General features: G+C 41.9%; 1 long non-coding RNA gene across 1 annotated transcript in view; it reads right to left on the bottom strand.

Annotated features, from left to right (window-relative positions):
- Positions 1-27,196, bottom strand: part of LOC120508766 — a 101,757-nt gene that overhangs the window by 47,184 nt on the left and 27,377 nt on the right. The gene's annotated exons all lie outside the window — the stretch shown is intronic.

Here is a 27,196-nt window from a genome sequence, read left to right as displayed (position 1 = left end):
TTCTCCCCAAACCCATTCATTGCTTAGAGACTCATTAACAGATGACATCTGAGCCAAAATTCTGCCCTCAGCCATTATCTCAAAGTGAAAATGTGTCAGGAAGATTCATCTGGACAGCTTCTCTGCAGGAACACGCAGGGCAGGATAAAGCACGCCCCACAGGAGACATCCTACAGAGTTCCTACAAGTTTTCAGCAGTGTTTCAGCCTGGATAAGGGATTCCTTCAAGGGAATGCACCTCCCACCCCCCTGAAGGTACAGCTTTGCAAGCCTCCAATTACAAGGCTGGGAACATAATGAGCTCCCTGCAGACTTCTTCCCAACACATGCAGAGGGATGTGCAAAATAGAAAGTAATATTGCTAATTAGGCAGGAAAAAAAGCCCTGTAATTCTCATCCCCAAGCAGCTGGGCACTCCCCTTCCGCTGAGGGCAGCAGGGTGACCTTGTCCCTGCAAACCTGGCCCTGCTGTGGAGGAGCTGCAGGGCACAAATGCTGACGTGGCTTCCTGAAACTCCACTCCTAATGCTGCTGGGACACCAGTGGCTTTTTCAGGAGCATTCTTGACTATCTATACCATAGATGGGAGCTTTCCAACAAGTGGCCAGCTCCTTTATTGACAATTCTATTGATGGTTTAATAGCAGAAAGAGAAAACAAAGATAAACTACAGTCACACATGAAGCTGTTTCCTGCAGCACATTGATTAGGGAGTGGTGAAGCCATCAATGGCAGTCAATCTAGAAAATCAAGTTAGTACTACAGTCCCCAATGATCAGCTCTTTCCTGGAACTCTTTGCATTTTATAATTTAACATACCTTGTGCTGTTAAGATTACCTTTAATAAATGAGGCTTAGTTCAAGCCATCTTAAGTTCCTGATGAAATATAAATTCAGAAAGAATTATTAAAACACAGAGTGACCATCCATAATTGAATAACCTCTCTGATGAGGCAGGAAATAATAACTCATCATAAATGCAATTTAATTGTGGTAAAACCTTGAGAGCTTCCTGGATATTTTTAGGGAAAACAGTTTCTCTGGAAGTACCAATGCAATAAAGCCCAACTTCCCCACAGAAACAGAAATCTTGTAAGATGGATCATGCATTAAAATCTTTTCACAATAGCACAACTAGATGTTTTGAGAACACTGGAATTTCCTTGCTTTTGTGTGGCAACAGACTTTTCCTGCATTAAATGTCAGAGCTGCCAGCACCCTACACCTACTCTGGCCCAGGAATCTGTGCATCTGTCCTGGCTCAGTTATCTTTACTCATTAAACATGGTCTGGGAGCTGGGCATCATTTAAAATCTTGGATTTAGTATCACTTGGAATAGGACATTTTTAAAATGCCAGCTTCTGCAGGCTGGAAATTAATTTGGAAATCAATTCCAACACGACTGCCATTGTGGTGCATTTCTCTGAGTATAGACATTAATACATTTCTGCTAATGAATACTTAAACAGAAAATAAAACATTTATAACTGAAGGGTAATAAAGTTATGTAGCTGAAAAATAAGGTTTAACATTAAACTGATCAGAAATTTGAAAGGCTGTTACTTATTTCTTTGTGTTTCCATAGGCATTACACTCAGAAGTGGACTCAGCAGCAGACTGCAAGACGTTCATTTAAAGACAGAAACACAGAACCAAACCTGACTAACAGAAAAGGAAGAGGAAAAAGAAAAAAAGAGAGAGAGAAGCATTGGGAAAGCAGCAGCAGAAATTCCTTCCCAGTGCAAATTGTGGTATCAAAAGTCAGGCAGAGCCTCCCAGCTCCTGAAGCAAAAATAACCAATGAGAAGCACAAGACAGATGGCCCTGCTGCAGAGTTCTAGGCTGGAATGCACCTCGCAGGTAATTTGCTCTGAGAAATTCCTCTGCATGTAACTTCTTTCACGCATAATTAAGAGCTGCCAGGATTCAGGTAAAGAGTTGCTGGAAGTGGGATAGTAATTGCAATCCTCCACCAGGAATAGGTGTAATAAATAGTAAAGATCTCTCAGAAAACCTGCCTTGAAAACAGAACTGCTGTCTCTGTCACCTTCCAAAAGCACATGGAAATCTGCTATGGTAATTTAACTCAGAAACAAAGAAAATCTTTGCTGGAAGGTGCTGTGCATAGAAATGTGTGTTAGAGCAAAAAGCTCGAGACTACAGAAGAGATTCACACTGAGTGAGCATTTTGTAGGGCTGGGTGAAGGTGCTGTTAAAAATGTTGGCATCTCCCAGCTGAAGTCTTCCTCCACTTCCCATTTGCACCTCATTTTTCACCAAAATTTTTAAGGAACAAAACTGGTGAGTTCTTTGTAAATAAGCAAGATTACATTTCTTAAAGTCAAAAAAATCTACGTGCAGCATTTTTGCTTGCTCCCTTTCTTTTCCCACCTGAAAGACCCGTGTGTATCTGCCTGCCATAAAGCCTGTCTGCTGTGCTCCCTTCCTACCTCACAGCAGCACTCCCAGCCTGTGCAACATCACAGAAACCCTCTGAGGGCAGGCCCACTGCCATTCCCAAGAGATGTGTCTGGAGTGCTGTGCTTCTCCTCCAAGACCACTATTCTCCAGTGGAATTTCTCTGATGGGAATTTTCCCCTCAGGGAATTTCTGAAACTCCATTCCTAATGCTGCTGGGACACCAGTGGCTTTTTCAGGAGCATTCTTGACTATCTATACCATAGATGGGAGCTTTCCAACAAGTGGCCAGCTCCTTTATTGACAATTCTATTGATGGTTTAATAGCAGAAAAAGAAAACTAAGATAAACCACAGTCACACATTCCCTGATGGGAATGCAGGTGCATCCCACCCTCCTTGTTCAAACTCCTCACTGCTTTCTCCTGACAACTGCTGGGAGCCTTGGACATTAAACTGTAGTGCAGAACAAAAGTTAATCCAATTAAGATGTAATGCTTTGAAAGATGACCCATGAACCCAGACTTTAAACACATTTTTGCCTGCTACAGCTAAATGGACGTTTATCAAATGCTGTAGAATAGAAAAAGGAAAGTGATGAACACCTCATGCAGAACAATTGCATTTTCTCCTCTCTAACAAAGTAACATTCATCATCTCCTCCCCTCCCTGCCGCATTGTCCTATTTTCTTCAAGTGATGCATTTGAAGAATGTTTTACCATTTTATCTGTCAAACCACTCAAGAGAAATCAATAATCTACTGGAGCTCACTAATGTTTACATCCACTTTCTTCTACTTTTATCAGCCATACTTACAGTGATTTCAACCTCTGCCTTCTCTAAGTGCTGCATCCTCTCACTTGCACTGATGCTGAGGTGAAATCCTGCCAGCCCTGCTCCTGCCCCACATCACTCTGTCACACATTCCTCCAGGTGCTTTCTCTGGATGAACATGGGACAGCCACGAGATGGAGGTTCACAGAGGTCTAATTCTTCAGGGTGAAATTCCCATGGCTGATATTTTACAGTGATCTAGGACAGCCTTAAGTTGTAGCCCTTTGGTTTTGCTGAGGAGTGAAAATTCTGCTGGTCTTCCCCCAAAGATTCAATTAATAGTTGGGTAAAACTACTTTGAATGTATCAGAGATAATGCCAAGACACCAGGAAAGAGGCTGGAATGGGGTTTTGAAACATTATTCAGGGTTGTTTTTTTTTTAAATTTCTTAAAGAACTGTTAATGGAACAAGCCTAAAACCCATCACATTCCCAACGAGCACTGAAGATGCTTCTGTGAGAATAATTTTTCTTACCATCTCTGCACTACTGAAACTTTTCTGTTCTGCTGAATAAGAATGGACTTTTTTATGAATTATCCTATTTATAGTTTCCCCTTATGGTCTTGCAGGGCACATACCTCCAATTATCAATAATTATGTTCACATTGAAAATCTCTGTTGAACTCTGGGGATATTTTCAAGGCTTCTAAAATATCAGGCATACTTTAAAATTTTTGTTTCATAGTTGATAACTTAAAAAAGAAAACCAAATTTGATTAAGAATTAACTCAGTTAAATTCAGCTTGAAAGCAAGTCCTTTCAGGGTCTCAATATTTCAATGGCTTTGTCTATAGAGCTTGGTGCATATATTAAAATAGTTCAAAATATTTGATATTTTTAAATGTTCAGCTCTACATAAAACATTCCTACCTGCCCTTCTTTGTTGGTGTATAATTTTTCAATTTACTTTGGACTGTAGCATTCCCTTTTCCCCACCCTACACACCAAAATTACACTTTGTCCAAAGGTGGTTTGAGGTACAAGGAAGTTTAATTGGAGATAGGTTCTTGAGAAAAGCCAGAAAATATGAAGAACAGAGAAAGAGTTTAATCCTAAACTACATCCATTGGAAAGAGAGAAGGGGAGGCATCATGTGAATGACTGGCTGCTTCCCACACATCATTAACAGGTTCTGGTTCCTCGCTGAAACATCTGGGAGGTGTCTTCAGTTTGTGTCTGCAGCCTGCAGAGATTGTGTTCACCAGCCCCTGCTAAAAACCCTGGTGGAGCAGAAACCACTATTTATTAACAAACATAAAGGGAAGCACTGATGTGCAGAGCAGTTCTGCCACAGAAAACACCGGTTAAATGATGCAGGAAATTAAAGGAGGGAGGGAAGGAACGGATCCTGCAATGAATCCTGGCAGATCTCCTTGGGGAGAAGCCAACGTGCTGCACATCCAGGCACCAAGAGCTGCATGGACCCTCTGGTACCTGTCAGAGCTCAGGTGTGGCCTCGCACTCTGGTCAGAGCAGAGCAGTGGACAACCAAAATAATCCCTGAACAAACCACCAGGCCAAAAATAAACCCTAGGGTTTGCCACTACTTACTCTCAACAGGGACCATATGGAAACAGAGCTGCTTTTCCTTTTCTAGCACTGAAACATTTCTTGGAGGAAGCTCTGGCTGTGCACTTCAAGTTATGAGCAAAAGGTAACTTGGATAGGTTTTTTTCTCCTACAAATCTTAACAAGTTTCTGCATTTTTTGAAAGGGGTGTTGACAGAATTCTCAAATGGGTTACAGTGCCAGAGAACAAAAAGGGAACTGTGATCTTTTATTGAAGAACTGAAAGCCTAAACTCAAAGACAATTCCAGCTTTAAAGAACCATAATGCAGGAGATGTAATTTTCACTTGTCAAGGTGTATTTCCTTTTTTGAAGCCTTTCTTGGTTTATCCTGGCTGGCTGCAGAGCAGAATACAGAGCTTGATGTTCCAATATGTTCCAAGGAACCAAAGAATTTGCCAGATCTAGTCAATCAATGCATTTCTGTAGTGTTGGAAATCCTGCCCCATACTTAGGGCTTTTATGACCAAATACCTGAATTGTCAGGAATTATGCAAAAAACACCTCTGGAAGCAGCTGTTCAAAGCAGGTGTTCTCTGAAAGAACTGGGAGAAACAGAACTTTCAGGATCAAGTCCCAATTTCAGTACCATCAACACCCTTCTTTGGTCTGCCTATCAATGGCAACCACGATATAATATTTGCAAAACATTTATCAGATAAGTGCAGTAACAGAAATTCACCTCAAAATCACCTCCCAAAAGACCCACTAGGAAATATACTGGGGTGCATACACAGAGCTCTGGATGAAGCTTAAAAATGGAGTTTGTTCCTAACAGAACAATGGCAAGACTTTCACTACCTTTTTAAAATAAGAAATTAGACAAGTAAGAAGGAATTAAATATCTGAAGCAGGAACAGGACTGTATGGAGGGGGATAAAGTGACATATTACCACATTACCATTTGGAGAGACATCTGTACTTTGCTGCCAGAACTCCTGAGGATTCATAATTGATAAATTTCCATGCCACAGTTCAAAGCTCACATGCCTAAATCACCAGTTATAGACTTTAGGACTGAAAGTCATAAATGCTGGCTTGGACATATGTCTGTTTGAGTTATCTTCTTTGGGATTTTGATATTCGGATTTAAATGTTACCACCATCATCCCAAATGCCTCTGATCAGCATAAAGCTAATTATATGCTGCTATTAAAGGAGATTATATTAGACACTGACAGTTGGAAAGGCCTAATGACCAGATGGATAGAAAAATAAGAAATCAAGCTATGTTGTTCTGTTATAAATTTGCCAGAATTTTTATAGGCATTTTTATCATCAGCTTCATTATTGCATCCTGCCATTAAAAAAAAAAATCCAAACCAACAAACAAAAACCACAAAATCTGAACCTCAAACACAACTGGAAAAAAAGTCAAGGTAGAAAATGCAATTAAATTTATACTGTCAGCATAATCCATCATTAATCATTCAGGCCAGTCCTGTTCAAAAGGTGAAGATTCTTCTGAATATCCAATGAGAGTTTGCAAACAACAACCCAAAAGAATGGAACAAAACAAACATGCATTTGTGACATGTGTGCAAATCCTCAGGGACAGGGTACTCACAATGGAGCTGTTCCCAGGGAGAAGAAATTGATTTAATTCCTCCGAGTCCTGCCAGGCTGGGATGACTAAGGTGAGTAAGAGAAGTTGAGAGGGACCTCTGGAAAGTCCAACCCTGGACTCAAAGGGGAGACAAATTAAAGGTTACTACTCAGGGCCTGAAGTGATTTTGCATTTCATGAAGTGTGATTGATAAATTTAAGTCAAACAGGTATATTTGTATCTCTTAAGAGAAGTCAAAAAAGATAAAGAAAGGCAAACCCAACCTCCCCCTTTCAGAAGTAAAGAGCCATTCAGACAAGTTGAATTTTGACTCTTTCCACTGCCTTTTAAAACATCACCTAACCTACTAGTAAAATCAACAAACCACTTTGGCAATAATGTGACCCCACTAAAAGAATGTGCAAAATACATAGGAAGGAGAGATTTTTTCCTCATAACTTAAAAAGCTTGAAAGCTGAAAGCCCAGGCTAGCCCACAACTCAAAAAGCTGTAGTGTAAGAATGAAATTAAATAAATTATTAGTGCAAAGAATACACCAGACAACAGCATGGTTCCAAAAGGTAACTGGTCAGGCTTTTCTAGCCAAGCTTTGTTCTCATATTTTACATTCCTTCTCTGTCTGGTCAATGGCACCTCCTCCATTTGTGAATCAGAGATCAAAATCACCCTGGCTTGTGTCACCTTGACCTTCAGACCCCCTTTTAGAATTCTGCAGTCAAACCTCTCACATGTAAACCAACAAAAACCCATCCACACAGACCCTCCACCTCACCTCAGCTCCATTTTGTTCCCAAGATGGAGAAAAGACTCCCCCACCCTCCTGCTGCCATCACCACTATCCACAATCTCCAGCACTTTGTATTATACTCACAATAACTGGTTTGGAGATTGATTAATAATCGAAGCAGAGCTGAGGCATTTAATCAATCTGAACAACAGATTATTGCTTTGTGTACCACAAAGAAAGACAGATTATCCTTTTATTATTGATTCCAGCAGCAACTCTCCCGCCAGCTCCATTGCCTTTATTTCTAAATATTTTTGCTCAGCAAGTTTTCAACTTGTACCAGTCTTAAAGACAAAAAAAAACATTTGTTGGGGCTTTATACACATTGAGCAGCTTTCCACCATCATCCTCCTGCTTTTGCTGGATGATGTAGTAGGTGCAGCACACATTACCCTGTTTACAATGCCTTCTTCCCTCACACAAACACCCTGAGCATACTCACACCTTGCACCATCTCCTCCATCTTCCCTTGGCTCAGCTAAAGTTGCTTCCACCTCCACTCCTAACACATCCCCAGAGGAGTGGTTATAATTTACAGCTAAGCACCCAAGTTGCATCATTTTCCAAAAGGATGGCTTGGCACTGGACTGCCCAGATGGGAAAAGAATAATCAAAATAATTAATTCAAAGTGAGAATCAGCTTGAGTTGAGCAGAGATACACAAAATCACCAACACAAATCCCTCAAATATCAGCAGATACAAGTCTTTATGGTCTTTAGACTAAAGTTACTGTTTAAAAACTTCAAAATGTAACAAAAACTGCCAGTAAAGTGAAAGGAGAAAAAGGAAAACCTCACTTCAATGCCCACAGAACAGCTCTAAGATGGTGACTTTCCCCTGCTTCCAGGGAAATGAATTAGAAGTAGGCAATTCTTCACTGTAAGTTAGTGAAGAACTTCATCATGCCACTCTAATAAAATAGTTTCTGGTACTGCATTGAGATTTTTAAGCAGAGATAGATTTAAAAGAGAGTTCAGTGGATTAGATGACCTCCTCCTTCAACCCTGTTTTTTTCTGATTGTGTAAATGCTTTCAAATAAATTATTTACAGGCATTGCACTAGAGAGAGGATTTGTTTGTTCTCAGATTTACCAGAATGAAATCAATTTTATACGAAACATTTGTGTTAAGAATTTGCTCTTTAACCTTAACTTGAAGGAGAAAACTATTATTCTGTGCTCTAAATCTCTGAATGATGAGCCAAGATGCTAATGCAGAACTGAGGCAGCAGTGCTAGTGCCATTTTTCATTGTTGTGACTGGAGACCTTTTGCTGTGTTGACATCAGCACACAGACACTCCAGTCCCTAAAACTGCAACACCTCCTTTCCCACTTTTTAGAGTGAAAACGTCATTCTTCATAATTCTTTGGGGAGTTAAGGAAATATCCTGGTTTAATCCTGCCTGTTTGCATGGTGTCCATTTGCTTTTTCAGAGATCTCCTCTTTGGGAGTGACTGTGAGGATTCACCAGGGCTGAGCTGCAGCTTCAGCCCCAAGAACACAGAGCCCTCCTCAGGGGCCTGGCTCTCCCTCTGCGACTGCAGCCCCAAGGTGTAATTCATTTAAAACACCACAATGCTTATGGATTAAGCAAGACAGTACTAAAAAACTGATATATCCATAAATAATCAGGCAGCTAATAAACCCTCAGCTTGTATTAATGTCATTTAGTGCCCTGCTACACACAATCATAGAGTCATGCATCACTTATATATTACAAACCATGGAATCATCAAGGTTCACAGAGAACTTAAAGATCACCTGCTCCAACTGTGTTCCAGCACCACCACAATCACCCCTGAACTGTGACCCCAAGTGCCACCTCCAAACTGCAGTGCACACCAAACTGAAATAAATCAGTTTTGAACAGAGCAGCATCTTCCAACAAGACAGAGGCTGAAGCACACTCTTTGCCAAGGATGTTATAGTTAAAGGATTATGTATTCAGTTGGCCAAAAACCCTAAGAATGTTTCAAACCATTCGTAACAGAGGAAAGTATTCCCACACAGTACATTTTTATATTTATTTCATAATTCTGCCAAAGCACACCCCGAGGAGTTCCTCTCTCCTCTCCATTCTGGTTCAAACCCATCAAGCAGTGAGGCCAGGCTCTCCCTGCAGACTGTCTTTTTCCCTTAGAAGAGAGAATTATTCATCTTAAATTGCTGTTTGTGCAATGCCTGGTTAGTTTCAGATTCCTTTTATTTAAAATTCACCTCCAATATCTGACCACTGTCACTCATTAGATATTTTTCTACTTCTTTTTCTTGAAGAGCAGATGGACTGATGTCAGAATGGAGCACACCAGGACAGTTTGTTCTGAGTGTCTGCATCCATTCCAAGAGGGACACAGGGGCAGGCCTCCAGGGCTGCAGCTGCTCCAGGGCAACAAATGGACAACAAGAAAATGTCATTTCTGCTTTCTTCTGCTGGGAAAAGAAAGGCACAACGTGGAGCTGAGAACCTGCAGCTAGGGAGGGGACTGTGCCTTGTGTGAAACACAAACCTCCCAGCAAGGACCAGGAAAATTCCTGGGACTGCAGCAGCCTCTGTGCAGCCTGCTGCTGCTCCTAAAATGAAAAAGGTGATTGAAACCAGGCCTGGAGCAACGACCTGTCCTGGCAGGATGCAGGAGAAGAAGCAGAAGACAGAGAGGAAGATTTGCTGTGCTCTATCTCATATATTCTGAAGATCTTTCCAGCAGGAAAGAGCTGAACAGACACATCTCAAAGTTCTGATTCTGGCTGTGTGGGCATTACCAGGATTAAATGGTGACAACAGCACTATCTTTATGCTTCTAATCCAAGGTTACAAATATAGATTGGTTTGATTCAGCCTTTTATCTAAACACAGAGAAATTGATAAAGTGTTCCCACTAAAGGACAGTATTTTGCAGTGTCCCTCTGGATTTATGGCAGTGACTCCTGCTCAGCTGTCATTTGTCACTAATCCAAATGAACTGCCCAATTTATCAATTACTTCTTTAATATCTATTTGCTCCCCATTGTCCAAGGCAGACAGGTTTGACTTGCACATTTTTCACCCCATCCCTCCAAATACTGTAAAAGCTACAGTTGTGATATGCAAAATTCTAGTTTAATCATGTTGCTCAAAGCAACCAAACCAGTGAAATAGGAAGTTTTATATGTATATTAAGAAACAAGAGCACAAAAGACATTTTCTAAGTATAATTTTTCTACACCATAAACAAATTTTTTCCTGTCAGATCCTTATACAAATGATGCTGTTAATTCCAGATGTTTTCTGAAATATTAATACGAACCTGTGGGTCAGAAGTGGTTCATATTTTCTGGTAATCTCATACTGTAAAGGAGTCATCTGGTTCACTGATAGCTGCTGGATGGGGCCAGGGAGGGAGGGAGGAAGGAGTTCCCATTTATCACAGGAATATTTCTCTAAGATGGTTGGACAGGTAAAAAATTACAGATGTGACATCACCAGCATAAACAGCACAGATCCCTCTGCTAAAAGGTTTATGCAGGACCCTGCTTTGGGCACAGTAAACTTTTATTCTATTCTGATTTTAATCTGCACCATTGTAGGGGTCTCTGCCTAGAGATGGTGATAGTACTGAAGCACTGTTTAGAACACTGAAGCAAGATTTATTTCACAATTAATGCATGAAGATAATGTTCAGCCTTGTGTAAGGTCGAGAATGCTCAATATACAGTAACCTGGATAACAAACTGATCTTGTAAACAATGGACTTTTCTGCTCCCAGAACTCTGATTGGCCAAGTTTTCTCTCTGAGTAAGAGAAGTGGCATCCTTTTGGAAATTGGAATTGGTTATCTTATCCCAGTGTTGTCTATATCTGCTCTTAAACTGATTTAGGTTTTTGTTTAATCTTTTCTCTGGGGTTCCAACCTCCAATAATCACCTTTTCACCCACTTTTTCCCTTCAGCAGCCACACTTTTCACCTGTGGTTCTGTTTATTGGCAGCCTTTGGAATCTATCTGGAAAGCATTTTGCAGACAAAAGCACTCATCACTCCAGATCAGCTGGAAGCTGCATGGATTAACTCAGCACAGCAGTGAAATCAAGTCAATAAAGCTCCTGAAAGGCACGCTACCATTAAATCAAATTCTGTTCCATATTGCCCATATTGGCCCAGCTTTGCCTGGCTCGGGGCTGGCCTGGCAGGCACTCCTGTCTGCCTGGAAAACACAGCAGAACAGATTTCTCTGCTGCTCAGCAGCTGCAGCCATCGCCACAAGCTACGGGTACCAACCTGCAAGGCCAAACATTTTAAGGACAAAAAGAGAGATTTCTTAAAAAAGTTATTAAAGCACACATTTCTTCTTAGCAGGGGGTGATGGCCATTTCCATTTGTGTGAGCAGAGCTCTTTGGAAGCAGAGCTCCTGCTCAGAGCAGAGCTCTCTGCTGATCCACACAGGCATTTGTTCTCAGGAGGCTCCACACTCATCTCTCACAGCCCCCAGGCAAAAAAATCTGGTTTATGGTGTGTTCCATGCTTTGGCAATTTGTTTCCATTATGAACTTGGTTAAAGACCTCTGAGCAGCTGCACTGGAGGATGTGGGAAGGGGAAAAAATACTGTTTAAAAAAGGTGATGTTTCCAGTTGTCATAACCCTTTCAAATGCCTGAATAGTTTGGATTTTTTTTCTGTACCAGGGAATATTTTTTACAACCTTAATTGGAGAGCTTGAGAGAAAGAAGAACATCACTAACAGTGACAAAAATGCCCACATCTCATCTGAGGGTTCAAGTCATTGAACTCTAAGGTGAAGCTCCAACTCACCCCAAAACATTAAGAGTTCCTAATTTCCTTACATTCTGCCAGGGGAACAAGCTCTTAGTTTAAACTATGAGAGCTGCTTAATAAATTAATTTAAAGTATCTATTAAATTCAGGTAATACAAAAAAATACTCCAGGTCTTTATCAAATCAGGAGAAATTCTAGAGAAAATCTACTGCAAGCAAGAACGTATGCTTATTTACCTGGAAGTTTTTTATCTTGAGCCCTTTTCCCTCTCCAAATCAAACCAAGTTTCAGAAGAATCTCTTGAAGGAACTACTGAACAAAAAAAAAATAAAAAATAAAAAAAAATAAAAAAATAATCATCATTCTTTATGTGGTCAATAAAGTCACTGCAGAGAGCAGACACAAATGGAAGTGAAATTGCCACAGAATGTCCCTTTCAACTGAAAGCAAGCTCAGAAAAACAACACTCTGTGTGGGCAGGAAAAATGACTTTTTAAGGTCTTTACAGAAGGGAAAGTATTAAAAAAAAATTGTGATGGCCATGATGTTTTGAGTATGAATATTTTCAACATTTCTCATGCACCTCCAAAGGATGTTAGCCTCAGGACTGGCACACCAGGGATAGCGGTAGAAAAAGCAGCACAACACAGAGCTGAAGAGCAGATTTTGGCCAGTATCACCTGCAGGAACACCAGCAAAAAACAGAGGCCAAATTGCAGCCCAAGTGACCTCAGTGAGTGTTTTATTTTGAGGTCCCATTCCACCCATCAGTCTGTAACTGTGCAGGACAGGTAAGGTCAGACCCAGCCATGTGGGCAATTGATGTCCCTACTCACCCAGCACAAATGGGGAGCTGCTTTATCACCCAAAAACTCAGTTCTGGGGCTGCAGCAAATCCTGAGCAAAGATAAAATATAGCCTGGCAGGTGATGGTGGGGGAAAGGTCTTTCACAAGATATTTTTTCCCTCTCTGCCTCTCATAACACCAGCATCAAATGAAAAGAACAAATCTTCCACGAGGTTTTAGAGGATCTTTTGCCTAGGCACCACCTCAAACACTTGCACATCTCACAGGTTTAAGAAGTTGAGTGCTGGGGGATGCACAGGTTACAGCTCCACCAAACCTGCCAGCGCTGGAAAAGAACTCAAAAACTTGGGGCAAATAGATGCAGCCCAGCAAGGCAGAGCTGGCAGCATTCTACAAACTGTTTGTGTGCCAGAACGCCAACGTCAGCCCGTGAGTCAGCTGCACAGCCTGTGCTCCCTGGCACATGGAGAGCAGCCTTCATCAGAGTGACAGCCTGGGGACCACAGCCGTGGCACTGCTGCTGCAGCCACAGCAGCACCTGCATGCTCAGCAGTGCCCTGCATCCCCACCTCAGCCCTGCTGCATCAGGCACAGCCCAAGGAGGCTGCAGCGCACCTTCTGTAGCTCCTGAAAGGTGCCTGTGCTCAGGGAGGGCTGGGCTCTTTCTCCAGGCAGCACTGACACAACCAGAGCACACAGCCTCCAGCTGCACCAAGGGAAATACAGGTTGGATATCAGGAAAAAAGTTTTTATGGAAAGAGTGATAAAGTTCTGGGATGGCTGCCCAGGGAGGTGGTGGAGTCACCATACCTGGATGTGTTTAACAAAGCCTGGATGTGGCTCTGGGTGCCAGGGTTGAGTTGAGATGTTGGGGCTGGGTTGGACTCAATCTTGAAAGGTTGGAAGATCTCTTTCAACCTCATCATTCTGTGAATTCATCCAGCTCGTGCAGCCTGGCACAGCCAGCACCACAGTGTCACTTGTCACTTGCAGAGTGGGCCATGAACTGAAGCCATCCATGAGAGCAAATCTGCAGGGCAGAGACAGCACAGCCCTGGAGCATGGCACAGCCCTGGCAGCATGGCACGGCACGGCCCTGGCAGCATGGCACAGCACAGCCCTGGAGCATGGCATGGCACAGCTCTGGCAGCATGGCACGGCACGGCCCCGGCAGCACGGCACGGCACGGCCCTGGCAGCACGGCACGGCATGGCCCTGGCAGCATGGCACAGCTCTGGCAGCACGGCACGGCACAGCCCTGGAGCATGGCACGGCACGGCCCTGGAGCATGGCACGGCCCTGGAGCATGGCACAGCCCTGGCAGCATGGCACGGCACGGCCCTGGCAGCATGGCACGGCACGGCCCTGGCAGCACGGCACGGCCCTGGCAGCACGGCACGGCACAGAGCCACAGAGAGAGGGCAGCCAGAGAGCCACAGCAGCAATTCCCTCTGAACTCCCAGAAAAACACAGTTTGTTATGTTGTGCAGAAAGCTCACTTGATAAACCTGCTGTGCACACCTGCACCTCTACAGTTTTATTCTATCTGCTAAACACCTGCACGTTTAGGACTATTTGTGCCTGAAGGCCCTGTAGTAGCAGGGCCAAGGATATCCTTGAAAAAATTCAAATATCACTAAACTAATTCAAATTCATGTGAACACTCACTAAGTAGAATTAAATTGGTTCCAAAATATACTACTAATAGTTGACAAATCGAATCAAGTATTTGCAACAGGCAAGCTTTCAGCAGGTGAATTTTAATTTAGGAAGCACTGTGTCCAAAATGAAAAATCTAGCACAATGTCCATACTCAAGGGTGTCCAAGTGAAAAACAAAACCAAAAAAGGCTTGGAACTCTGTTTATCATTCTGCTCTTTTGAATGTATCTATTTTACACAATTCACAGTTGTTTTACACAACTTGCAGTGATTCCATATGTATTAGGAGCAATATAAGCTTTGGAATCCAGGTGTACACTAGCTTTTCCAAGTGTGACAGCAGCACATTTTCCCATGAACATATATTTTATTTATATAAACAAGTGTTTCATGATACCCAACAACAGCTGCTATGAAACGTGTTTCATCGTGATGGAGGAAAGTGTTTTCTTTATGAAACCCCTCAAACACACTGCCAAACACACTTCAGCCTGACCACAGATGCTGACCTGGAAAGGGGCTGATCCCATCTTTGTTTGGAACCAACAGAAAGTTGCATCTTTGACCTTCAACTCCCAGGCACTCCAGACCTCTGAAGTTAATTTCCCTTTCTAACAATGCCTGAACATATTCCCAATAGGAAACAAAATAATGCTTTTTAAGGATACTGCTGGTGTAGTAACACACAGTTCTTAGGTCAGAGGTAACTGCAATTTGAATTATACTGAGTTAAGCTGCTAAAGACATCAGTAACAGATGGTGATTTCTAAAGGTGAGGGTTTAAATTCCTAAATCATTCATCACCAAGCCGTAAAAAAAATAAAAATCAGGAACTGCAGCATGTTTTAGTAAAATCTTACCACCAGCTCAGCAGACAGAAGTTTGCATGAATGCTGCTCAGTGATGCACACTCACATTCCCATCAGGTGGGCAGGGACTGTAAAATCAATCCCTGCTTGTTGCACAGATATTTGATGAGTCGCTCAATACCCCGAGCGTGGATCAGATTGCATTGCTTGGTGTTGTAAAGATATTTCTTCTCTGCTCTGTGTCAGATGGCATTATTGATTGCATTTAGCCGAAGCACTGCCATCCACCTGTGCCACTTGAGCTCCAGGTATAGATCTCTAAAAGATACAAATCAATGCTTCCATCATGACAATGAGAAAATGACTGAAAAGTAAATAACCTGTTTGTTTGCCCTAACAAGATTTAATGGCACACACTCCACTTCCATGTCCGATTATGAGGAGCTGGAGAGAATAACTATTTTTCTTTTTTGGTTCTCATATCTAATAACTTCAAATAACAAAACTCCAGATCGTACATATCTGAATTATTTGGTCACCTTTGATAAAGTCATCACACGGGTAAGAGCTGCTGATCCTCTGCTAGACCTTAAGCCAGGTGTGCTCCACATGCCAAACACAGCCACCCTGCAGGGGACACAGGTGACCTGAGCCAGGGGAGCGTGGGACACAGCCAGGGAAGCAGGGACAGCGTGCCTGCCATCCCTCCACAGCACAATTCCCCCTCCCAGTCACTGCTGCCACCTTGCTGCCCTCCTCCAGCCCAGCCTGGGTTAATATTCCCCAAGCAGATGGCAGCTGCTGGTGGGGAGATAAATTACAGCCAGCAGAGAGTAGAAGCTTGGCATCACTGCCATGGTGAAGAACTGGATCCTCAGGAAACAACATCACATATAAACTTTACACTGCATCTAAAAAAAACACCCTAAATTTTTGAGGTTTGCTTTACAAAGCAAGCTAACAGTTTTCTTTCTTACGCCTGAAGCTTGGCAATCACTCTGTTTCTGAACTGTATTTTTTCATTAGTCTTATGCTTCCAAATATAATCTATTATTTGGCAGCAAAGGCAGCAAAACATTTGTTCCCTCTCAGTACAGCTGCAACCAATTGGATTTTAAAAAATGGTACTGGCTATCCAGCAGTCCTCTATCATGTTGATTTTTCCATGGAAACAGTGTTATATTTTTTCCTTTGGGGGGGTGGGTGGTGCTGGGAACAGGATGCAGAAATGCATTTCCAGGGTTCTCTGCTTTTCCAGTTCTCATCCCTCCACACACCAGTCACAGGGATTAGACCAGAGTCCCCAGCTGCACACCAAGAACTTGAAACTTCTTTCAAATATATTTGTATGAAACTAACTTTTGTCTTTTCATTCTCAGGCATGCATGCACAAAACAAGTTCAAACTATGTCATTACACCTAAAGATTCAACACACCTCAGAACTACCCAGCCATTCAGTGCCTGTAGCCTTAAACTGTAACTCCTGAACACACTGCAATGCCAAATTTATTTCATATTAAAAGCTTATCAGATATTACTGAGTAAAAATGAAAATAAACTAAAATCCAGAAGTGGTAGGTAGGAGATGAGGGGACAAGTCCTCATCTGAGCTCCCAGTTGAGGCATTTGCAGGGCTGGGGGCAGGGGAGGTGGGAAGGAAATTCCTCCCTTTCAGAATTGCAGTTCAACTCTGCAAAGCAGGATGAAAATAACACAAAACACAACTGCAGAGAGAATCAAACATAAGTGTATTGATTTACCAAATGTTTCAGAGCTGTAGGACTCATTTATCAAGTACAAATTTGAATTCTGTTTTAAGGCTACATTAGGAAGGGAAAAAAGAAAACCCACACAAAACCACACGACCTGCAATCACTGCTTGGTAAGAAGAGTTTATCCCACAAGTGTGGAACAAATCAGGAATGCTGTTCTTGGTCTTTGGCCTCTCATGATAAACTCACCAGGTTTCTGAAAACTTTGTGAGGTTTCCCAACCATAAACCCAATATATTGGAATGAGTTCCATGATTTATGTAGGATGTGGGAGAGAGACTGTGATGCTAAATGAAGTTGTACTCTGCTGCTCCAGAATCCAGCTCAGGAACTGCCATTGATTCTTCTGTTCGACTTCATCAATATTTAAGCTACTCAACTTTGACAAACATTTCATAATGTAGTTTCTGGTAATTGTTCCTCTTATCTATAATAAATTTTCCTATATATTAAGTTTAATGAGCTATCCAAAGTACTCCCACCAGCTCAAAAACACTAACACAAGCAGGATTTGACAATATGATTATTTATCAGTCCGTGGGACAAAGAATTAAAAATGCATAGGGATGAAACGTGTGTTATCATTCTGAGGATTTAAAGACAAAAGGAAGTTAAAATAAATAATTGGAACAATACAAAAGAACAGACAGATCAGAGAAAATACTCTCAGGGCATCAATGAGTAATTTATCAAAATAGCACATAATAAATGAAACTCCAGTCATAAGAGTGCCAGAGCAGCCTCCCTCCTCAATTCTCAAAAGCAGCACAGATCTGCAAGGCATCTATGCAAAAACAAGGCTCTGGGCAAAGGAGACAAATTCCCCTGGGCCTTCCCCCTCATCTGCTGTCCCACAAAGTCTAAATAAGTTTGTGTTGCCATCATTTCCTGGTAGCACTGCAAGTCAACAGAGACTTTGTTTTCTTGTGAGAGTGAAGAGATTTCCTAAATTTCAACCAGTGGGGCCAGGACAAGCAGGCTGAAGCCATCAGTTTGGCATTAAGGCAACTAAAACTTATCTTTGCTGGACAAGAGTTTGACAAGAGTATGTGTCAGTCACTCCCCAGTGACTTTTCAATCAAGGCAACTGAAGGAGTATTACAATAAAAAAATCATCCAAATCAGTGCAGCACTGCAGATAAAGTTATTTTAGTGGCTGACCCTGTGAAAAGAAGCCTCTAACAACATCTTTAAAGTCACTTTAGGGAGCATTGAGCTGATGTCAGCTCTCATCTTTGCTGGAGCAAGGGTGACTCACAGCAGATGCCTCAGAACCAATCTTGGCACAACTCTGCTGGGTCCATGTGTATCCCATGGTTGGCTCAAGGGTTTGAAAGTGTGGAAAACCACGAGGTAGAAATCATCATCATCATCATCCTAGTTTGGAATAAAATGTCAAGGCTTGAAGGGCTTTCTGTGCCTTCCACTCCCCAGCAGTGTGACAGAACCACAGGACAGGGTTTCATTAAAATTAAGTTCCTCTACAGTTTGACAACTTCACACAGTTAAGGATACACAGTTACAACCTCTTCCCTGGCCTCTTCATCAATTGCCATTTTTTGATAGCTCTGTGACAAAGTATTTTTAAAAAATCATTGTTTAACTTGCACAATCCAAATTACTCTCCTTTTTGACCTTGCTTCACGCTCCGCAGTAGAAACACTTCAATTCCAATAATCATGCTGTGTTTATACTCTGAAGTGACAGAACTCAGATGGCAATCAGATCCTCACAGAGTTTTTGAAAACACTTCTTATTTTCTAATGACTTCCCCTGCTCTGCTTGCAGTCCCCATCCTCCACCCCCTCCCCATCACACCCAAAATCTCATGTCCCATCTCCCAGGACAGCATTAGGTACCCAACAGGTGACAGTGCCCGGGCAATTGGCCTCACAATGAAATATTACTGAACATCAGCATGCACTTCTTCATTATTCCAGACCCTCCAAAATAAATCCATCCCATGTGCATTTTCTACAGAGAACCAACCCCAGCACTGGCGCTGCCTCCAGCATCCTCATTTCTGCACTTGCCCAACACAAATTCCTTGTGGCTCTCACTGCTGACACTTGGTTTGCAATCTTTTATCCAGTAATAAGCTCCTGTTGTTCCCTTTCATTTTTATTTTACATCCTCAGGGTTGACTTAACAGAAGCAAATCCAAAGTAGACATGTCTACCAGCTGCACAAATTTGGCATAATAGACTCACAGCATGGCCTGGTTTGGAAGGGACCTTAAAAATCATCTTGTTACCTACAAAAATCCACAGAAAACAAGGTAATGAACTTCATGTTTACACAACCATCAGTCCTGCACTCTTTATTACCACAGATTGCCTTGCCTTCTAGTTTTCTCCTACACAAATACTTGAATGGGGATTAGAATATGAAATTCAGCCACATAGAACAAAGAACATCCTGACTCTGATCTTCCTGCAAAGCCTGGATGTTCTGGAGAGCTCCACACTGTCCCCGGAACGATAATGAATTCTCAGAACATTTACACCAAACAAGAGCTGTTTAAAAAATAAATAAACGAGGATAACAGTAGGTTCCAAGTAAAACCTTCTCTACTGGTATCTTATTATTGGCACATCTATGGGGCACTTCTGAAGAAATGTTATTTTAGAAACAAGGTCAGCTATAGAAGGATCTACTCAAATTACAATTAAAATTCTCTTAGAACAGTTCGAGGACCAGAGTAACCACTGTGAATTCATACATTTTTCTAGATTGTTGCATGCAAGTTCACCTAAGTATTATTGAACTTGAGTTAAAGTAGCAGTAGTTTAATAATTTACCTTATTTCAGCAGGGAAAAAAATCATTTTTGATAAAGCAGCAACTTACAGAAATTTAAGCTACTTGTAGCTGCAAGCAATCACATGAATATATTCAAGCACATGATCAGTCTTCGTTGTATAACAAGCTCCACAGAGATTGTTATTAGTCACAGATAATAATTCCCACTGTTACAGAAAATCTGTGCTCAAAATAGTATCTCCCAAGGAAAAAATTCATTGCAAAGGCAATAAAGCTTGGTATGACAATCCTCAAGTTGGGGAATTGGGAAGGAAAATTGAGAGCTTGCACAAAATCATCTGTCAGTTCAGGAAAAGCAGCAAAGCAATCAGATCTTCCAAATTATGTCGCAGATAACATACTACAGCAGGGGGAAAACACCTCTTGTGAACTACAGAAAAATGAGAATATTTACCTTTTTAAGTTAATTCAATTACAAAACTATGGGTTTAAGCTCACTCAGAGTATTAATAGGCTCCAGCCTATTAATTACAATATTTTCTTGACTTTAATTAGGCTAAATAAACCAAGTGAGTTTCTTCTCTGTTGTAACTAAAACTATTTGACATCGAAATTTTAACCCTATTTAAAATTGGTCCTCTTTCCCCATCTGAATCAGAGGAAATAGCTGTAAGCCCCAAATGGTTTGCTTGGTCAAACTGAAGTACAAATCCTGATAATTCACAGTTACCAACTGACACTGTCACCAAACTATACCAATAATGAAGCAACTATAATATTGCCACAAGAATAAATGCACAGTCTTAAAAGGCTCTTCAATATACCTTCAACTTGGAAGCATTTTTATCAGTTCAGGTGAACTTCAGTTACAGAGATCTTGATATTTTTCTGGACCTTTACTTTTTACTGTTACTTCTTTAGCAAAACATGACTTCTTGCCACTTGAAAAAAAGGTTAGCTAGGTTTTATCAGTAATGCAGAATTATTCATTCCTTTGGATTCAGTGTGTTTTTTATGAGTTTCATCAAATGAACTTTTCTGAGATTCATCATGAGGATTTTTATTATGTTTACAGTTACTGAAATAGTTCAGTTTATTACTACTGCTTGCTGTTGAGAGGCTGATATTTCAGTTTAACAGGTCTATCAGTTCTCAAGTTTGTAACACAAATATCAGAATATAATTTTAAGATTCATATTTTTGTACTTATTGGCTTTGCGTACGATTTTACAGCTTAAAAACAGTGTGGTGTTTGAATCATGGACTGCATATTCAGAATGCACTTATAAAACATGAACATAAAATAAAATAAATGGGACTAGAGCACTTTTTTATTAGGAATCAGATACCTCTTTTACCCCAACCTCATTAATTATCTTGGGTAATATTACTTGAGTCATTGGCAAAAAGATTTTCCAGTTGACTCTGGTCACACGGGAACACTTCATTGTCATTCCTGGGGAAGATACTTTTAAAGAAGGATTTAATCCTGCTTGTTTGGCATCAAAACCAGTGGGAAAACAGAGTATAACTGGAGTTGTGGGTGCAGTAATGTACAAACACAATTATTATTTATACAACTTGAACTCCTGTGTCCCCTCTTTTCCCACTATTCCTGACAATCTGACTTTCTCTCTCCTTATGGCTCTTGTCCCCTCAGCCTGTTCTTGCTGAGCTGCCTGTGGGGAAGAAGAAACAAGTGCAAAGTGTTCCTGCACTGCAGTGGATGGAGCCATGGAAAAGGGTTAGAAAGAGCCTTAAAAATCAGCCCCTTCTCCCCCCTGCCATGGCAGGGACACCTCCCACTGTCCCAGGCTGCTCCCAGCCCCATCCAGCCTGGCCTTGGGCACTGCCAGGGATCCAGGGGCAGCCCCAGCTGCTCTGGGCACTCTGTGCCAGGGCCTGCCCACCCTCACAGGACAGAAATTGTGCTGGATTTCTAAATCTGAACCCACCCTCCTTCAGTTTAAGGCCGTTCCCTGTCCTGTCACTCCAGGCCCTGGTCCAAGGTTCCTCTCCCTCTCTCCTGGAGCTCCTTCAGGCAGTGGAAGGGGCTCTGAGGTTGGCCCAGAGCCTTCTCCTCTCCAGGCTGGGCAGCCCCAGCTCTCTCATTTGGCTGATAAACCAACGTACATCTTTTTCTTTTCAACGTATCCATGGGTATTTATTTATTTTTGATGTGATGGTGACAGAGGCACACCAATGCCATTCTTACACAGAATTCCCTAAACACCAATTGTCCCTAAACCCCACCTGGCAGGATTAGAGAGAAGTAGAGGAAGCAGATCCTGCTTCAAAAGCACTTCATCCTCCAAGTGCCACCCACCTGTGCTGCCTGCTGGCAGCTCTGCTGTCACTGCAGTGACTCTGCCTTTCCCCCAGAGCAGTCCCCCAGCAGCTCCTGCCACTCTCATTAACAGCCCCATCAGGATGGGAGAAGCAAATGCTTGAAGCTCCATTTTCTCAGATGAAAACTTTCACAGGGTAAAGAGGGGAAAAAAAATATAGGCTTGTCATCCGAGTGCGTATTAATGACCATTTATGTATAATTTTGATTTCCCTTGATTTCTCAAGTAAATAATAGCAAGCACTGAGAAATACCTACAAATGACAGAAATGACGATTTTCTGTGAAGAAGGAAGAAGTGGCAATATTTCAGTGGAATGAATGTGTTTTGGAGCTCCTCAAGGTAAATTTCAGGGGAGAAAAAAAAGGTCTGCTTCCAGGGGCAATCTCTGTACTCTGACAAAAAAGCCTTTATATCTCAGCAGTCCAATACTTTATTACCCTTGCCATGAATACTTTTTTAAAACATCTCCTGAAACATTGTATTCAAACCAAACCATCTTCCTCTAACGTGTAACATTACCTGCCTGATTATAATTTACAATTTTATATCATTCTGGTTTTATAACTCCACTGCTTAAATGCAACTAGAAGCTAATGGCTTCCATTTTATGCAGCTTTTGAAAGCAACATCCAACCTCATCCAATACAGAATTTCTATATTGTAGTTTTATTTCACTTTTCACTATATGGAGCATCACTTAGTATTTTTCAAGGTACTTTAATATCTTGCCTCTGTAGGCATCTATTTTGTGCTTGTGGAAGAATTACAGCAAAACTTGAGAAATGTGTAGGCTTTGGAAATTATTTAAGCTTTGTGTTTCTGAATTACTGTCTCTTTGCACCAATCTTAAATTCTTTCAGTGCTCTTAATGGGGAGAAGCAGAGAAACCATTTCCTCTATTTTGCTGCTTTTCCCTCCATAAAGTAAGTATTTTTATTCATGTGCTTAAGATCTCCCTTACACCTAAATTAAATTCAATGAAGTCAATAATATTCATTATTCAGACATTATTTTTATAGTATTGTAGTGTCAGTTTCTTCCCAATCTCTATTTGTTGAGTTTTTTGAGATATCAGACTGATTCCAAGCATGATTTCTCTCCTCACATTGGGAAACTCCAATTCCAAGGATAATCCACTCCTGCAGCACCTACAAACACTGAAATTTTCATCAGGGGTCTGCTTAGACCCTAAAAGGAAAGGCTGACATTTTGGGGATTATACATTGACGTTCACTTTTGGATATGTTTAAAACCACAAAAATTAGCCCCAAACCTACCATAATCAGCAGTGACTTTTTAGAGGATTAACAAAATGTGGGACACAGTAAAAAAAAAAAAAAGAAATAAAGAAATTGTAACGCTGTGAATGCCTCATCTCTGTTTAATGATAAGAACAAGTTCACAAATCAACTTTCAGTCCAAGCACAACCGGCTGTCCATTGATGAGTCCTTTAGCATTAAGGAAACACAGTTTACTGAGTGAACAGCTTCAACAATTTGCACAGAATACTTTAATTATGATATCCTGCTTGTCACATACAGTCTGAAATCACATTAATTATAGCAAACACCACTGGTGACAGCTCTCACCTGACTGAGCTTGCTGCCCAAATCCAGTGCATTATTTCCACCTAAACCATTAACTGCCACTGATCAGGACCAAAGCACCAGTGGAATTTACAGTAAGAACACTTAGGTAAAAATGTTCTTAAAATAGAGTGAGAGCAATTTCCCAAGCTTACTGCAACAGTCATTAAAAGCCAGAGCTGTATGTATGAGAAATTATTTGAAAAGATTCCTTTTGGTAAATGCATTTTTGAAGAGTATATCCTTTGTCATTTGTTGAAAAATCTGGAAAGGGAAGTAATTCTGTGTAGCTTATTTATGGGCTACATTCACTGATTTTTAGTTTTTTTCTTTAACTGTGTGAGTAATTCTTTGGCAATACGCCTTCAAAGTTAAAAGGATGAACATTAAATTATGCACAGAACATTTTAGCAAAGACTGCTCATGCTGCACACAGGAATAAGAATCCACATTTTGAATTTTATTTGGTCTCAGGATTTTAAATTGTGGCAGATAACAATCTATTAGCTCCCAAATTTGTAGGTACTCTGCTGGTAAGCATTTCATTTAATGCCTCTTCCACAGACTCTCCCCATGTTCTGATTTCCATTTAACAGTTTAAAGGGAATTAAGCTCTACAGGTTCTTGTCAGGTGATTTTAAATTCTAGACAGAACCAGCTTCCCTATCAAACATGTGGTCGTTTATTTTAAGTCCACAGAGGAAAAAACAAGTCTCAGTATCTTTCTACTGCTGCCCTCATTCTATCACTGCAACACAAAGCCACTTCAGGGCTCGGCTGAACAGCAGTGATAATTAAACAGGGGAGCAGAGCCATTCCAGCTCCACCGAGGAGAGAGCATGGGGAGAGCTCCAGGGACGAGAAACAATCCTGGGTGGCTGCAGGGCTTCTACCTGATGGCTGAGACAGCTTGGAGACACTGACCTGAGGCCACCTCGGAGACACCGACCTGAGGCCACCTCAGAGACACCGACCCACATCCACCTCAGTGACATTGACCCACAGCCACCTCAGAGACACTGAGCCACGGCCACCTCAGAGACCCATGCAGGCCCAAGGCCACCACCTCAGAGACCCACACTGCGCCACATCCACCTCAGAGACACTGACCTGAGGCCACCTCAGACACTGAGCCACGGCCACCTCAGAGACCCACAGTGACCTACGGCCACCTCAGAGACCTACATTTACCTGAGGCCACCACCTCAGAGACCCACACTGGCCCAAGGCCAACACCTCAGAGACCCACCAATGACCTAAGGCCACCTCAGAGACCCTGACCTAAACACACCTCCGAGACCCACGCTGACCTGAGGCCACCTCCTCAGAGACACAGACATTGACCCACGACCACCTCAGAGACCCAGACATTGACCCAAAGCCACCTAAGAGACCCACACTGACACAAGGCCACCACCTCAGAGACCCACACTGACACGAGACCACCTCAGAGACCCACGTTGACCTCAAGGCCACCTCAGAGACCCATGCAGGCCCAAGGCCACCACCTCAGAGATCCACACTGATCCGAGGCCACCACCTCAGAGACACCGACCCATGGCCACCATGTCACAGTGCTGTGCCTCAGCAGAGGTAAGGAGTGATAAAGAGCTGGTCTAGGACAGAGTTTTGAGCAGCTGCTCAGTCAGAAAGCACAGAGCTCTGTTGCCTCAATGCTGCTGCAGCAAGGCTGGGCCTGAGCCAGCCTCAGCAGCACCAGGATGGATGCACAGAATCCTCAGATCACTCTCAGCCACCAGGGCTGAGCTGGCCAAAAGAAAAACACATTTCTTGTTCAGCCCAGCAAGCTGGCCTAGCTCTCCATCCCAACAGAGGTGTAGGACACTGTGGCAGCTACCAGGGATGGCCTCTCATTAAAATCATTACACTAAGTATTCAGTAAGGAAAAGATTTTCCATTGTAAATCTTTGCAGTAAAGGCTGAGGAAAATGTAAAATCAAAATGTAAAATCATTTGAAGACTTGTTGAAAAGAAATGGAAAATTACAGTCCTGCCTAGCTAATGGCACATCGCTGAACAGTAAACACTGTTTTAAGTGACCAGATATAAGTCATCTTAAGAAAGTAGAACTCTTTTATTCACACTCTGTCAGGGATCATTATAATAATGTACTAATGAGACATCTGCAAACTTTCTGAACCTTCCTTTTCTAGAGACCCTTACGAGCCTATTATCTCCAAGGAACACAAAAGGGAGTTTTCAGGAAGATAACAGAACCACAGGGCTCCCACTTGTATAAGACTCGCTGTGGAGCCACACCATCACTCCAAGTGCCAGAGGCCATTTAAAGTCAGGATATTTCATAAGGTACAGGGAACCCTTTGGAGGCTCCGTCTGGTTGCTTGCACCATCTGCAGCACTAATTGGCACCTGTCTTGGCAGATTCAAATGAACAAAAGTAATGGAGACTGAACAGCATTTCAATCATTTTGGAGAGAGAACATTTAAGCCTTTACAACCAGTCCTGACAACTCTGTTACAGCCTCCAATTTGAGGAACAAATCTGAAAAAATCTAACATTGATGAACCATGCAGCTTCATCTTCTTCATCTTATTAGTTCTTGCCTAAACTGAGTGTCACAGGGAACAAGTTTTACTTTGTGGGGGATTTTTTCTTTACTTTTATTGAAGAACTTATTTGGAATTCTCCAGCCTGTCCTGGTGCCTGCAGAGCAAGGATGGGGCTGGGTGCTCTAAGAGAGCCAGGAGAGGGCTGTGAGAGAAAAGATGGAGCCAGGAGGGGTTTGTGCTTTCACAGGAAACAGGAGGAATTTCAAACCAAAAGCTGACTCAGGGTCTCAGCATAGGTGAGGACTGCACCTCAGCACTGGGATTGTGTCATTTTATCACCAACAAAGTTCCAGCCTTTTCACCCAAAGCTCAGGATCAAACCATTGCAAATGGCCTTACAAGGTGCTCTGATGAGCATCCAAATAGTTTATGTTGGTTTTAACTTCATCAGCTTTAGAAGGACAACTGCAGCAGTGATATTGTGCATCAATTAAAAATAATGTGAAAAAAAATCACTTTGCTTTTAATGCATTTTTTGTAAAATAGTCAGCTTTCAACACCTGCAATTCTTCCACAGCAAGAGCACTAAAACAAACATATTGCAATATACTATCTCCAAAGCAAATGAAATCCAAAATCAAATGAAATAATGCCCTTCCTGGCAGCTCTTTGTAAGGTCATTTCAGGAGGAGAAGAGCAAGCACCTTTAGATCACCAGAATGCCAAATGAAGACTCACAATGTTCCCAAGCTGACAAGTTTCAGTTGTTTTATGCTCACAGCTGGCACAAGAAGTTGAAATCCCCTGCTCTTCACTTTTGCCATACAGCAAGATTTAAAAAAAACCCAAAAACTTACTTGTCAAAAAATTCCATTTTTCACACACAAAAAAAAAACCCAAAAAAAACCAAAAAACAAAACCACAACCAAACAAAAAACTCACCCAAGACAGACTAAGCCTTCTGTCACATATTTAGCAGTATAAGCA

The sequence above is a fragment of the Passer montanus genome, unplaced genomic scaffold (assembly GCF_014805655.1).
Source record: "Passer montanus isolate IOZ18808 unplaced genomic scaffold, ASM1480565v1 scaffold49, whole genome shotgun sequence".
Taxonomy (NCBI): domain Eukaryota; kingdom Metazoa; phylum Chordata; class Aves; order Passeriformes; family Passeridae; genus Passer; species Passer montanus.
The sequence above is the reverse complement of the archived record's forward strand: the minus strand, read 5'-3'. Positions and strand labels throughout refer to the sequence as shown.